Below are 13,833 nucleotides of genomic sequence, written 5' to 3' on the forward strand. Positions count from 1 at the left end.
ATTTGGACGCTAATTATTTTGCGCTTAGAAGTGAATAATGGAGTTGGGACTAGAGATGAGCGAGCGTACTCGTCCGAGCTTGATGCTCGTTCGAGTATTAGGGTGTTCGAGATGCTCGTTACTCGAGACGAGCACCACGCGATGTTCGAGTTACTTTCACTTTCATCTCTGAGACATTTGCGCGCTTTTCTGACCAATAGAAAGACATGGAAGGCATTACAACTTCCTCCTGTGACGTTCCAGCCCTATACCACCCCCTGCAGTGAGTGGCTGGGGAGATCAGGTGACACCCCAGTATTAAAATCTGCCCCGCCCGCAGCTCGCCACAGATGCATTCTGACATAGATCAGGGAAAGTGCTGCTGATGCTGCTGCTGCTATAGGAAGAGCGTTAGGTGTTATTTTAGGCTTCAAGAACCCCAACGGTCCTTCTTAGGGCCACATCTGACCGTGTGCAGTACTGTTGAGGCTGCTTTTAGCAGTGTTGCACATTTTTTTTTCTTTTTTGTATATCGGGCATGCAGACCATTGCGTCCTCAGTCTGCAGTCATTGTACAGAGTATAGGGGCAGTACTGGTGAGGCAGGGACAGTGGGAAAGGTGAAAGAGATATACTGTCTATATAGGCAGTGGGCTTTTTCAAAAAAAATGGGGAAAAATACTATATTTGGGCTGCCTGTGACCGTCTTCAGTGTACTGCGTGTCTGCTGGGGGTAGTAATCCTAATTAATACGCAGCTAAGCGTTACAGCAGGCTTGCGCAAAATTGTTTCCTGGCTCTGCTGTGCCCGTTACATCACCGCCGTGATAGCGCCAGAGGGAAACAGTAAACATAATATACGCTGCATACAGTATCTGTCTGCTGTTTCAGCTCACCATTTTAAAAAAGTGAAGCCAAATACTTAAGGCGTACCACTGCCCTTTGGCCACTTGACTGCTTCTGCGCTGTGAATTCCACTAGCTCAGTCCTACGCACCTACGTCTCACTACAGGCGTGCGCAAAATTGTTTCCTGGCTCTGCTGTGCCCGTTACATCACCGCCGTCATAGCGCCAGAAGGAAACGGTATACATAATATACGCTGCATACAGTATCTGTGAGGTGTTTTAGCTCACCATTTAAAAAAAGTGAAGCAAAATACTTAAGGCCTACCACAGCCCTTTGGCCACTTGACTGCTTCTGCACTGTGAATTCCACTAGCTCAGTCATATGCACCTGTGTCTCACTACAGGCGTGCGCAAAATTGTTTCCCGGCTCTGCTGTGCCCGTTACATCACCACCGTCATAGCGCCAGAGGGAAACAGTATACATAATATACGCTGCATACAGTATCTGTCTGGTGTTTCAGCTCACCATTTAAAAAAAGTGAAGCAAAATACTTAAGGCCTACCACTGCCGTTTGGCCACTTGACTGCTTCTGCGCTGTGAATTCCAGTAGCTGAGTCATACGCACCTACGTCTCACTACAGGCGTGCGCAAAATTGTTTCCTGGCTCTGCTGTGTGTTCCGTAAGTGAAGTCAGCCTCCAACCACAGGCCAATAAGCGGCACATTTAATTACAGCGTTCTGTTTCTGCTCTACTCGTAATACACCATGCTGAGGGGTAGGGGTAGGCCTAGAGGACGCGGGCGAGGACGCGGAGGCCCAAGTCAGGGTGTGGGCACAGGCCGAGATCCTGATCCAGGTGTATCGCAGCCGACTGCTGCGGGATTAGGAGAGAGGCACGTTTCTGGGGTCCCCAGATTCATCTCACAATTAAAGGGTCCACGCGGTAGACCTTTATTAGAAAATGAGCAGTGTGAGCAGGTCCTGTCGTGGATGGCAGAAAGTGCATCCAGCAATCTATCGACCACCCAGACTTCTACGCCGTCCAGTGCTGCAAATCCGAATCCTCTGGCTGCTGCTCCTCCTTCCTCCCAGCCTCCTCACTCCACTACAATGACACATGCTCAGGAGCGGGGAGACTCCCAGGAACTGTTCTCGGGCCCCTGCTCAGATTGGGCAGCAATGGTTCCTCTCCCACTGGAGGAGTTTGTCGTGACCGATGCCCAACCTTTGGAAAGTTCCCGGGGTCCGGGAGATGAGGCTGGGGACTTCCGGCAACTGTCTCAAGAGCTTTCAGTGGGTGAGGAGGACGATGACGATGAGACACAGTTCTCTATCACTCAGGTAGTAGTAATTGCAGTAAGTCCGAGGGAGGAGCGCACAGAGGATTCGGAGGAAGAGCAGCTGGACGATGAGGTGACTGACCCCACCTGGTTTGCTAAGCTTACTGAGGACAGGTCTTCAGAGGGGGAGGCAAGTGCAGCAGCAGGACAGGTTGGAAGAGGCAGTGAGGTGGCCAGGGGTAGAGGCAGGGCAAGACCGAATAATCCACCAACTGTTTCCCAAAGTGCCCCCTCGCGCCATGCCACCCTGCAGAGGCCGAGGTGCTCAAAGGTGTGGCAGTTTTTCACTGAGAGTGCAGATGACCGACGAACTGTGGTGTGCAAGGTTTGTCGCGCCAAGATCAGCCGTGGAGCCACCACCACCAGCATGCGCAGACATATGATGGCCAAGCACCCCACAAGGTGGGACGAAGGCCGTTCAGCGCCTCCGGTTTGCACCACTGCCTCTCCCCCTGTGCCCCAACCTGCCACTGAGATCCAACCCCCCTCTCAGGACACAGGCACGACCGTCTCCCAGCCTGCACCCACACCCTCACCTCCGCTGTCCTCGGCCCCATCCAGCAATGTCTCTCAGCGTAGCGTCCAGCCGTCGCTAGCGCAACTGTTTGAGCGCAAGCGGAAGTACGCCGCCACGCACCCGCACGCTCAAGCGTTAAACGTGCACATAGCCAAATTGATCAGCCTGGAGATGCTGCCGTATAGGCTTGTGGAAACGGAGGCTTTCAAAAACATGATGGCGGCGGCGGCCCCGCGCCACTTGGTTCCCAGTCGCCACTACTTTTCCCGATTTGCCGTCCCAGCCCTGCACGACCACGTCTCCCGCAACATTGTACGCGCCCTCACCAACGCGGTTTACTGCCAAGGTCCACTTAACAACGGACACGTGGACAAGCACAGGCGGGCAGGGCCACTATATCTCCCTGACGGCACATTGGGTGAATTTAGTGGAGGCTGGGACCGAGTCAGAGCCTGGGACCGCTCACGTCCTACCCACCCCCAGAATTGCGGGCCCCAGCTCGGTGGTGGTATCTGCGGTGGTGTATGCTTCCTCCACTAAACCACCCTCCTCCTCCTACGCAACCTCTGTCTCGCAATCAAGATGTGTCAGCAGCAGCACGTCGCCAGCAGTCGGTGTCACGCGGCGTGGCAGCACAGCGGTGGGCAAGCATCAGCAGGCTGTGCTGAAACTACTCAGCTTAGGAGAGAAGAGGCACACGGCCCACGAACTGCTGCAGGGTCTGACAGAGCAGACCGACCGCTGGCTTTCGCCGCTGAGCCTCCAAACGGGCATGGTCGTGTGTGACAACGGCCGTAACCTGGTGGCGGCTCTGCAGCTCGGCAGCCTCACGCACGTGCCATGCCTGGCCCACGTCTTTAATTTGGTGGTTCAGCGTTTTCTGAAAAGCTACCCACGCTTGTCAGACCTGCTCGGAAAGGTGCGCCGGCTCAGCGCACATTTCCGCAAGTCCAAAACGGAAGCTGCCACCCTGCGCACCCTGCAACATCAGTTTAATCTACCAGTGCACCGACTGCTGTGCGACGTGCCCACACAGTGGAACTCTACGCTCCACATGTTGGCCAGGCTCTATGAGCAGCATAGAGCTATAGTGGAATTCCAACTCCAACATGGGCGGCGTAGTGGGAGTCAGCCTCCTCAATTCTTTACAGAAGAGTGGGCCTGGTTGGCAGACATCTGCCAGGTCCTTGGAAACTTTGAGGAGTCTACCCAGATGGTGAGCGGGGATGCTGCAATCATTAGCGTCACCATTCCTCTGCTATGCCTCTTGAGAAGTTCCCTGCAAAGCATAAAGGCAGACGCATTGCGCTCGGAAACGTGGCAGGGGAAGACAGTATGTCGCTGGATAGTCAGAGCACCCTCATGTCTATATCTCAGCGCGTTGAGGAGGAGGAGGAGGAGGAGGGGGAAGAGACAGCTTGGCCCACTGCTGAGGGTACCCATGCTGCTTGCCTGTCATCCTTTCAGCGTGTATGGCCTGAGGAGGAGGAGGAGGAGGAGGAGGAGGATCCTGAAAGTGATCTTCCTAGTGCGGACAGCCATGTGTTGCGTACAGGTACCCTGGCACACATGGCTGACTTCATGTTAGGATGCCTTTCTCGTGACCCTCGCGTTACACGCATTCTGGCCACTACGGATTACTGGGTGTACACACTGCTCGACCCACGGTATAAGGAGAACCTTTCCACTCTCACACCCGAAGAGGAAAGGGGTTCGAGAGTGATGCTATACCACAGGACCCTGGCGGACAAACTGATGGTAAACTTCCCATCCATCCGACAGCGCTAGTGGCAGAAGGCGCAGTTCCGAGGGCCAGGTAGCAGGGGAGGCGCGGAGATCAGGCAGCATGTACAGCACAGGCAGGGGAACACTCTCCAAGGCTTTTGACAGCTTTCTGGCTCCCCAGCAAGACTGTGTCACCGCTCCCCAGTCAAGGCTGAGTCGGCGGGAGCACTGTAAAAGGATGGTGAGGGAGTACGTAGCTGATTGCACGACCGTCCTCCGTGATGCCTCTGCCCCCTACAACTACTGGGTGTCGAAGCTGGACATGTGGCCTGAACTCGCGCTGTATGCCCTGGAGGTGCTTGCTTGTCCTGCGGCTAGCGTCTTGTCAGAGAGGTTGTTTAGTGCGGCTGGGGGAATCATCACCGATAAGCGTACCCGCCTGTCAACCGACAGTGCCGACAGGCTTACACTCATAAAGATGAACAAAGCCTGGATTTCCCCAGACTTCTCTTCTCCACCACCGGACAGCAGCGGTACCTAAACAATACGTAGGCTGCACCCGCGGATGGAAGCATCGTTCTCTATCACCATACAAAACGGGGAGCTTTTAGCTTCATCAATCTGTGTATTATATTCATCCTCCTCCTCCTGCTCCTCCTCCTGAAACCTCACGTAATCACGCTGAACGGGCAATTTTTCTTGGGCCCACAAGGCTCAGTCATATTACTTTTGTAAACAATGTTTATACGTTTCAATTCTCATTAAAGCGTTGAAACTTGCACCTGAACCAATTTTTATTTTAACTGGGCTGCCTCCAGGCCTAGTTACAAATTAAGCCACATTAACCAAAGCGATTAATGGGTTTCACCTGCCCTCTTGGTTGGGCATGGGCAATTTTTCTGAGGTACATTAGTACTGTTGGTACACCAATTTTTGGGGGCCCTCGCCTACAGTGTAATCCTAGTAATTTTTATGGGCTTCGCCTGCACTCATGCTACAGCAAGGTATGTGGGGTTGGCCTACACTTTTGCTACATAAATGTAACTGGGGCCTTGTCTATACTGCAAATACTGAAATGTGCAAGAGACTGTTATCTCCCTAAACTGCTGCAATGGGAATGTTACTGTGGCCTGTCTTGACTGCTACTACTACTGAAATGGAACTAAGACTGTGCTCCCCCTATACTGCTGCTAGTGATATGTTACTGGGGCCTGTCTGGACTGCTACTACTACTGAAATGGAACTAATACTGTGCTCCCCCTATAATGCTACCGCTGAAATGTTACTAATTCTGGGCTCTGCCTATACCGCTGCTAATGCTATGTCACTGGGGTGTGGAAACGGAGGCTTCCCAAAGACATGATGGTGGCGAGGCCATTTCCAACCAACGCGGTTACTGTTAAGGTGCATATAACCACGGACACGTGGAGAGGACACCTAGTGCCTCAAAAACATCCTTCAACTCCTCCAACAATGAAAAAATTCTTGGCAAATACCTTTGCATTGGTCCGTCTGATGGCAGTCCAAGAATTTCACCTTTACCGACACAACAAGAGAGCCCCCCCCACGGCCCACTTAATCCTGGCCACATTCCGAAAACCAACTAAATAATACCGCACTACTAGGTCCGCAGTCGCCACCACATTCCCACCAACGCGGTTACTGTTAAGGTTCATATTACCACTCTGACTGTGGCATGCACTGTGGGCCGAAGCACACCTGTATTGTATGTGACGTTAGCTCTGCTGAGCAGGGCACTGCAATGGGATACATTTATGTACCGCCGATGGGTTCCAGGGAGCCACCCATGCTGTGGGTCCACAGGGACTTCACATTAGGGATTTGTACCTGCCAGTGTCTATGTATTAAAAATACCGGTCAGACTGGGGCATGCAGTGTGGGCCGAAGACCACCTGCATTTAATCGGACGTTACCTCAGCTGTGCTGAGCAATGCAATGGGATATAGTTATGTACCGCCGGTGGCTTCCTGGGACCCACCTATGCTGTCGGTCCACACGGAGTTGTAACTGCATGTGTCTACTTCTAAAGAACCCCAGTCTGACTGGGGCATGCAGTGTGGGCTGAAGCCCACCTGCATTAAACCTGACGTTACCTCAGCTGTGCTGGGCACTGCAATGGGATTTATTTATGTACCGCCGGTGGCTTCCTGGGACCCACCCATGCTGTTGGTCCACACGGACTTCACAATAGGGAGTTGTACCTGCCTGTGTCTATGAATTAAAAACCCCGGTCAGGTTGGGGTATGCAGTGTGGGCTGAAGCCCATCTGCACGTAATCTGACGTTAGCTTTGCTGGCCAGGGCACTGCAATGGGATATATTTTTGTACTGCCGGTGGCTTCCTGGGCCCCACCCATGCTGTCGGTCCACACGGAGTTGTAACTGCATGTGTCCACTTCTAAAGAACCCCAGTCTGACTGGGGCATGCAGTGTGGGCCGAAGCCCACCTGCATTAAACCTGACGTTACCTCAGCTGTGCTGGGCACTGCAATGGGATTTATTTATGTATCGCCGGTGGGTTCCTGGGAGCGACCTATGCTGTGGGTCCACAGGGACTTCACAATAGGGAGTTGTACCTGCCTGTGTCTACTTATAAAAAAAACCAGTGTGACTGGGGCATGCAGTGTGGGCCGAAGCCCACCTACATTTAATCTGACGTTACCTCTGCTGTCCAGGGCACTGCAATGGGATACATTTATGTACAGCCGGTGGGTTCCAGGGAGCCACCCATGCTGTGGGTGCACACGGAATTCCCATTGCGGAGTTGTACCTGCCTGTGACTATTTATAAAAAACCCCGGTCTCACTGGGGCATGCAGACACCTTGACAGAATGAATAGTGTGTGGTACATGGGTTTCCCATTGCTATGCCCACGTGTGCAGCTCCTGATTGAGGTGGCACAGGATTGGATTTCTCATTGCTTCTGTACAGCATTATGGGCTATTGCCCCGCCCCTTTTAAAGAGGGTCGCTGCCTGGCCGGCGCAACCCTCTGCAGTGTGTGCCTGCAGTTCCTCCTCATGGCAGACGCACTTATAAATAGACATGAGGGTGCTGTGGCTATGAGGCCAGCGTGTGGCATGAGGGCAGCTGAAGGCTGCGCAGGGACACTTTGGTGTGCGCTGCGGATGCAGGGTCGTGCGAGGGGGGGGGGGTTGGGCAGCATATAACCAGCGGAGTGTCATGCAGGCAGTGATTGCGCCTTGTTGGAGGTAGTGTGGGGCTTAGCTAAGGTATGCCTTGCTAATGAGGGTTTTTCAGAAGTAAAAATTGTTGAGATCTCCACAATCGGGGAATCGCCGCCCTCATTGCTAGGATGAAGAATCTTAGAATTCTCTTTTTGTTGACCCCTATTGGGCTGGGCATAACCAACAACAGGGCTATTTCTGGTGTGAGAGTTAGGGATCCTCCAATCAGAGCATTATGTAGACAGGACCACCAGATATGTGTGAGTGTCCCCACCTCCGCCAAGCATCTCCAACATAGATCTGAAACCCCTGCATAGAATCTAGCAAGCCGCGCTGGGGTTCGGTACCATCGCGTGAGTAACTTATAATTCAGTTCCTGGTGGCTGCCCGATACCGTCATCTTTTGCGTCAAGCTTAGGGCCTTTGCCCAATCCTCGTCTGGCACGCTTCGCCCCAGCTCCACCTCCCAGGACTTTCTGTATCCGACCCCAGTGTCCCGACCCTCCCCGTCCACCAGCATCCCATAGACCGCGGAGATTTCACCCCTCTTTTTTCCAGGGGTGCCACATAGCACTTCAAATGGTGTTGGCCCAGAGTTCCTATGTAGTGAGCCAACTGTTGGTATTGGAACCACGCACCTGCCCGGGTTCCCCCCTCTCCTGCAGGCTCGTTCAGTTTTAACAATCTGTCTGTCCCTACAATGTCCCGCACTCTAGGGAGCTGTGAGTTCACGCCCTCCAGTAGAGGCAATCCCCCGTTACCCTGTAGGAAATCTGGGTTTCCTTTCAAGGGTGTCCATGGGCCTGGCACCCTCACTAGTCCGCTCTTTACTGCGAAGCCATCCCATATCTCCAACACTGACTTCATCAGGGGTGAGACCCTACAGCCCCGTCTACCCAGGCCTCCCTTCAACCAAAATAATCCTTGGATTCGCACTGAAGTGGTTGCCTGTTCCAGTTCCACCCACCGTTCCGTGGATCCTCTACGAACAAGGTCTAACACCACTTTGCAGATTGCCGCTCTGTAGTATAGACGTAGGTCCGGGAGTCCCAGTCCTCCTCTATCCTTTCTTTGCGTCATTAGTCTGTAACTGAGTCGTGGTCTTGATCCCTTCCATATGAAGCGGGTTGCTGCTTTTTGAAATTTCTTGAAATAATCTCTTGGGATTTTTATGGGTAACGTTTGGAAAAGGTAGAGGATTTTGGGGAGGGTGTTCATTTTGAGCGCATTTATTCTGCCGAGCCAGGAGAGATTTAGTGGCCGCCATTTATCTAAGTCCTTTAGTATTGAGGTGAGGATGGGTTCAAAGTTTAATTCGTATAGTTTCTCCGTGTCAGGGTAAAGGACCACCCCTAGATATTTTATGTGGTCCTCCCGCCATCTCAGAGGGAACTTGTTTTTTAGTTTTGTAATTTCCTCAGTGGAGAGTGAAATATTTAGTATTTCCGATTTTGTCAGATTGATCTTGAAATTACTGACCCTGCTATATTTTTCGAATTCCTTTAGGATCGCAGGTTGGGCCGTTTTAGGGCTTGTCATGTATACCAATAAATCGTCCGCGTATAGGGCAACCTTATGCTCACTTCTTGCTACCCTGTATCCCGTAACTTCTTTATTTTCTCTGATGGCATTCGCTAATGATTCCATTACCAGTGTACATAATGTCGGGGAAAGGGGGCATCCCTGACGCGTTCCATTCCTTATACTGACTGGGTTGGAGAGCGTGCCATTTACACGTATTTGAGCTGTCGGGTTGTTATATAGGGCCATTATCCATTTTCTGCACCTGTCCCCTAGGCCTATATGTCTCAGCTTAGCCTCTAAGAACGTCCAATTGACTCGATCAAAAGCCTTTTCTGCATCAACTGAGAGCATGCATAGTGGCAAGTTTGCCTCCTTTGCCCGCTCAATCAGAGAAAGTGACCTTATGGTGTTGTCCCTGGCTTCCCTCCCAGGGACAAATCCCACTTGGTCTCCATTGATGATCCCCGGAGTCAATGGATGTAGTCGAGTAGCCACGATCTTAGCAAAAATCTTTGTATCAATATTTAATAAGGAAATTAGGTGGTAGTTCTCGCATGCCGTTGGGTCTTTACCGAGTTTTGGGATTACAGTAATGGTGGCTTGCGGAGCTTGTGGTGGGAAGATGCACGTGTCCGAGATTGCATTGAAGGCCTTACACAAAATAGGGGCCAGGCGGTCTCCCAGGATTTTATAAAACCTAGGCGTAAACCCGTCGGGACCCGAGCTTTTCCCTATTTTTAGGTCTTTGATTTCTCCTGTGCAGTGAAGTCCCCCTCTTGCCTTTGCTTTGTCCGTGGGTATAGCTTTCGGGGCATGGGCTTGTAAGTATTTTCCGATCTCCGTCGGGTCTACCGCATTTTCTATATTATAGAGCTCACTGTAATAGTTTTGGAAGCATTCCAGTATATCTTTAGTCGCGTGTATTTTCCCTTTTTCCTTTGAGTTCATCGTGAATATATGTGTTTGACTGACCCGGGGATTCAGGGCTCTAGCTAACCATGAACCGCTTTTGTTTCTGTACTCGTAAAATTTTCCTTTAAATCTATCACGCATGCAAAGATATTTTTTATCCATTATCCCTAGCACCTGCTGGCGCAATTTTGAGATTTCCACGTTTAGATCTGGTGTGCGTTTCGATTTGTTAGCCTTCTCTGCTCTGTCTAGCTGTGATATCAGATCCGACAACTTGCCTGTCCTATCCCTTTTAAGACGAGTCCCATGGGAAGTAAAAACCCCCCTTAGGACACATTTCAGGGCTTCCCACTGGACTGTCGGGGTTGTTGTGTCTAGTCTATGTGCATCTGTAAATGTCTCTATGGTCTGTTTGACTTCCTGTAGGCAACACTCGTCTCTCAGGAGGTTGTTGTTTAACCTCCAGGAGTTCAAACCGCCTTTTTTCCCCTGCCCCAAGAGGGTCCCATAGACAGGTGCGTGATCCGACCATATAAAGTTGCCCATTGAGCACCTGGGCTCTAGGTCCAAAAGCTCATGTGAGATGAATATATAATCCAATCTCCCATAAGTGTTATGGGACACTGAATGATGGCTGTAATCCTTGACCCCCGGGTGGAGAATTCTCCAGAGGTCAACGAGTTTCAGCTCCGCCAGTTGTCTGCGTAATCTACGCAGTGCTGTCAGGGAGGGTCCAGACTTACCCGAGGACGAGTCCAAGTCTGGGTCCAAGCCGAAATGGAGATCCCCACCCAGGACGATCCTTGAACCCTAAGCGAACCGCGCCAGATCTTCCAGTATCCGGCAGCCAAACGAGACCTGTTTGGAGTTTGGAGAGTACATATTAGCTATAGTTAGTATTTGCCCTCTAACTTCAAGCTTTAGGAAAATGAATCTCCCCTCGCTGTCTACCTTAGAGTCTAGTACCTTGTGCGGGAGGGTCTTGTGTATTGCGATCGATGTTCCACAAGCCCTCTTATCCGGATGCACACTATGATACCAACTGGGGTAGTTTCTAGGACTCCCCTTTTGAACATGTCCGGCTCTGTAGTGAGTCTCCTGGAAGAGAGCTATCATGACGTGTTTCTTATGCATATGCGCCAGGATCTGACCCCTTTTGGCAGGGATGTTCAGTCCCCTGGCATTAAATTTGTCATGGTGGTTTATTTTTGATTGATGAGGGGACTACTTGGGTGCCCTCCATCTGGAGCGTTGGTGAGGCAGAGGCCAAGAAAGGAAAAGAAGAGAGATAGAAGGGGGAAAAGAATAGGAAAAGGTGACAGAAGGTAAGCATTCTGTCGATTGGACTCAGGGTCTCCAACCTCAAAATGAGGGAAACCAACCTTGGGTTGGTTACAGACGATACTTCCGCATCGTCCATCCTGTGGGGGAGGGAAATTGAGGCAGTTGAACAGAACCCCCCCTCCCGCCACCCCCACCGACAAACCAATAAGTGATTAAATGGCAATTTTCAGAAAACTACTTTGCCTTAACTATAACGCTTTTGCAACCTCTATGTAAAGCATGTAACAATAACACATTCCCAGATGACCCCCCACCCTCCCGTGCATAGTCTTGCATTATCCACTCTCCCTTCTAATCCTCTATACCGGGGAGTGTCAGATAAGTGTTTCTCCTTTTGCCGGACCTCAAGACCCACATTTTGTTAAGATTTGGCCTTTGTTCCTAGTGGATGGTCAACGCTGCGCTCTGTAGTTGGGCCCCGACCCTCTTGGCCTATGGGGTCTCACTTCTTGCCACGGCTCTCTTGGTGCTCCCACCGGTAGCGCTGGCACGTACGGCCAGTCAGGTATCGCCACCAATGGCAGTTCTAGCGCTCCTAGGAACCCTGGTAGGTCAGCTGGTGATCTGAAATAAGCTGTTTTCCCATTTCTCGTAGCAATGAGTTGGAACGGGTACCCCCATCTATAATGGATGTTGTTTGCTCTTAGTTCGTTTAAAATCGGTCTTACTGCTCTGCGCAGTTGTAGTAGTGTGCGTCGCGCTAGATCTGGAAACACCTCTATGGGAGCTCCGTTGTACGTTATTGTGTCTCCCTTTTCACGAGCTTTTTTCATTAAAGCCTCCTTATCCTTGTAATAATGTATGCGACAAACCACGTCCCTCGGTCTATTTGGGTTGTCTGGTTTTGGGCCTAGTGTTCTGTGTATTCGGTCTATTTCAACCGGGCTTTCAGATCCTCTATGCAACAGCAAACCAAAGAAGTTACGAGCCCATTCCTCTAGTTGCGTTGGCATGATCTCTTCTGATAGTCCCCTTATTCGCAGGTTATTACGCCTGTGGCGGTTTTCTATGTCATCTATGTCAATATGTCCGCAATCTGCATGGCTTGTGCATTGATCGTTTGACTGTGGGCATCTAGCGTGGAGAGGACCGTCTCCTGTGACTCCTCAACTGCACTTAACTGGTTGCCCACGTGTTTAATCTCTTGCTGTAGCATAGATAGTGCTTCCTTGTGGGAGGCTTCAAGCCTCTAGAAGTCGGACTTAGTTGGCAAAGCACGTAGGTGTCCCCTCCAGTCCCACTCATCCTCCGACGAGGGGTCTTGTATTTGCGGATCTGGTCTGGGGGCTTTGGGCTTAACCGCATTACTGGGGCTCCTGCGGGGTCTCTGCGGTGCGTGACTTTCTCCCTCCTTCGGGCAACGGCTAATGGCTTCTGCAGGGCTTGGGGCCTGACTTTCCCCCATATCACTTCTGGGGGATCTGGAGTGTCTGGTACTCTCTGGTGGGGAGGGCTGGGGGAATGTGGCCCTGTGTTGAGGATAGTCCCCCCTTTTATGTTGGGATTTCAGTCCCATTGGGGTCTTGGGGGGGGTCGCAGGGGTGTATATGGAGTCAGTGTTCATAGGGCACTTATCTGACCCGCCGGCGTCCACCGCTCCTGCATCCGCTGCTGCTCTCTCATCCTCTCCTCCGCTATCGGCATTAGGCTGATCCGCGCGCACATGGTCCGTCGCCATCTTGGATGGGGGGGCCGACGCGCTGTGGCTCCCGAAGTACCGCTGGATATTCTGCGGATCTTCCTCGGTGGCGTCCGGCAGCTTCCCCGTACCTCTCCTCTTCACCATCTTCCGTCTGGGGTCCTCTGGGTGCGTTTGGTCTGCTGTAAGTAGCTGTATGTCGGTGGCTGTAGCGGGAGCACGGGCAGCGTGCGTCCTATCCATGCATCGTCAGGCTCCGCCCTTCCGCTTACAATTTTTCAAAAGTTTTTCAGTACATTGTATGGTACAATAAATAGTGCCATTGAAAAATACAACTCATCTCGCAAAAAAACAAGCCCTCATTCAGCGACGTCGATGGATAAACAAAGGAACTACGATTTTTTTAAAGGGAGTAGGAAAAAATGAAAATGGAAAAAAGCAAAAACGCTCCGTCACTAAGGGGTTAAGTGTCTGGGTAGACCATGCTCTGCAACCTGTGGTACGTAGAACACCAGGACACCTTATTGACTGTAAGTGTGTCATACAGCAGTGTAATGGTTTCACATGGGAAAAGGAATATGAATGGCTTGCATGTGATGTTGTGGATCTCTATTCTTGCATACCACTAGAGATCAGCGAGCACACTCATCCGAGCTTGATGCTCGTTCAAGCATTAGGGTACTTCAGACGAACACCATGCAGTACTTGAGTCAATTGCATTTCCTTCCCCGCATGTTTAGCGCCATTTTCTAGCCAATAGATATGCGGGGAAGGCATTACCACTTCCTGCTGTGACATGCC

This window comes from Eleutherodactylus coqui, chromosome 5, assembly GCF_035609145.1.
Source record: "Eleutherodactylus coqui strain aEleCoq1 chromosome 5, aEleCoq1.hap1, whole genome shotgun sequence".
Lineage (NCBI taxonomy): Eukaryota > Metazoa > Chordata > Amphibia > Anura > Eleutherodactylidae > Eleutherodactylus > Eleutherodactylus coqui.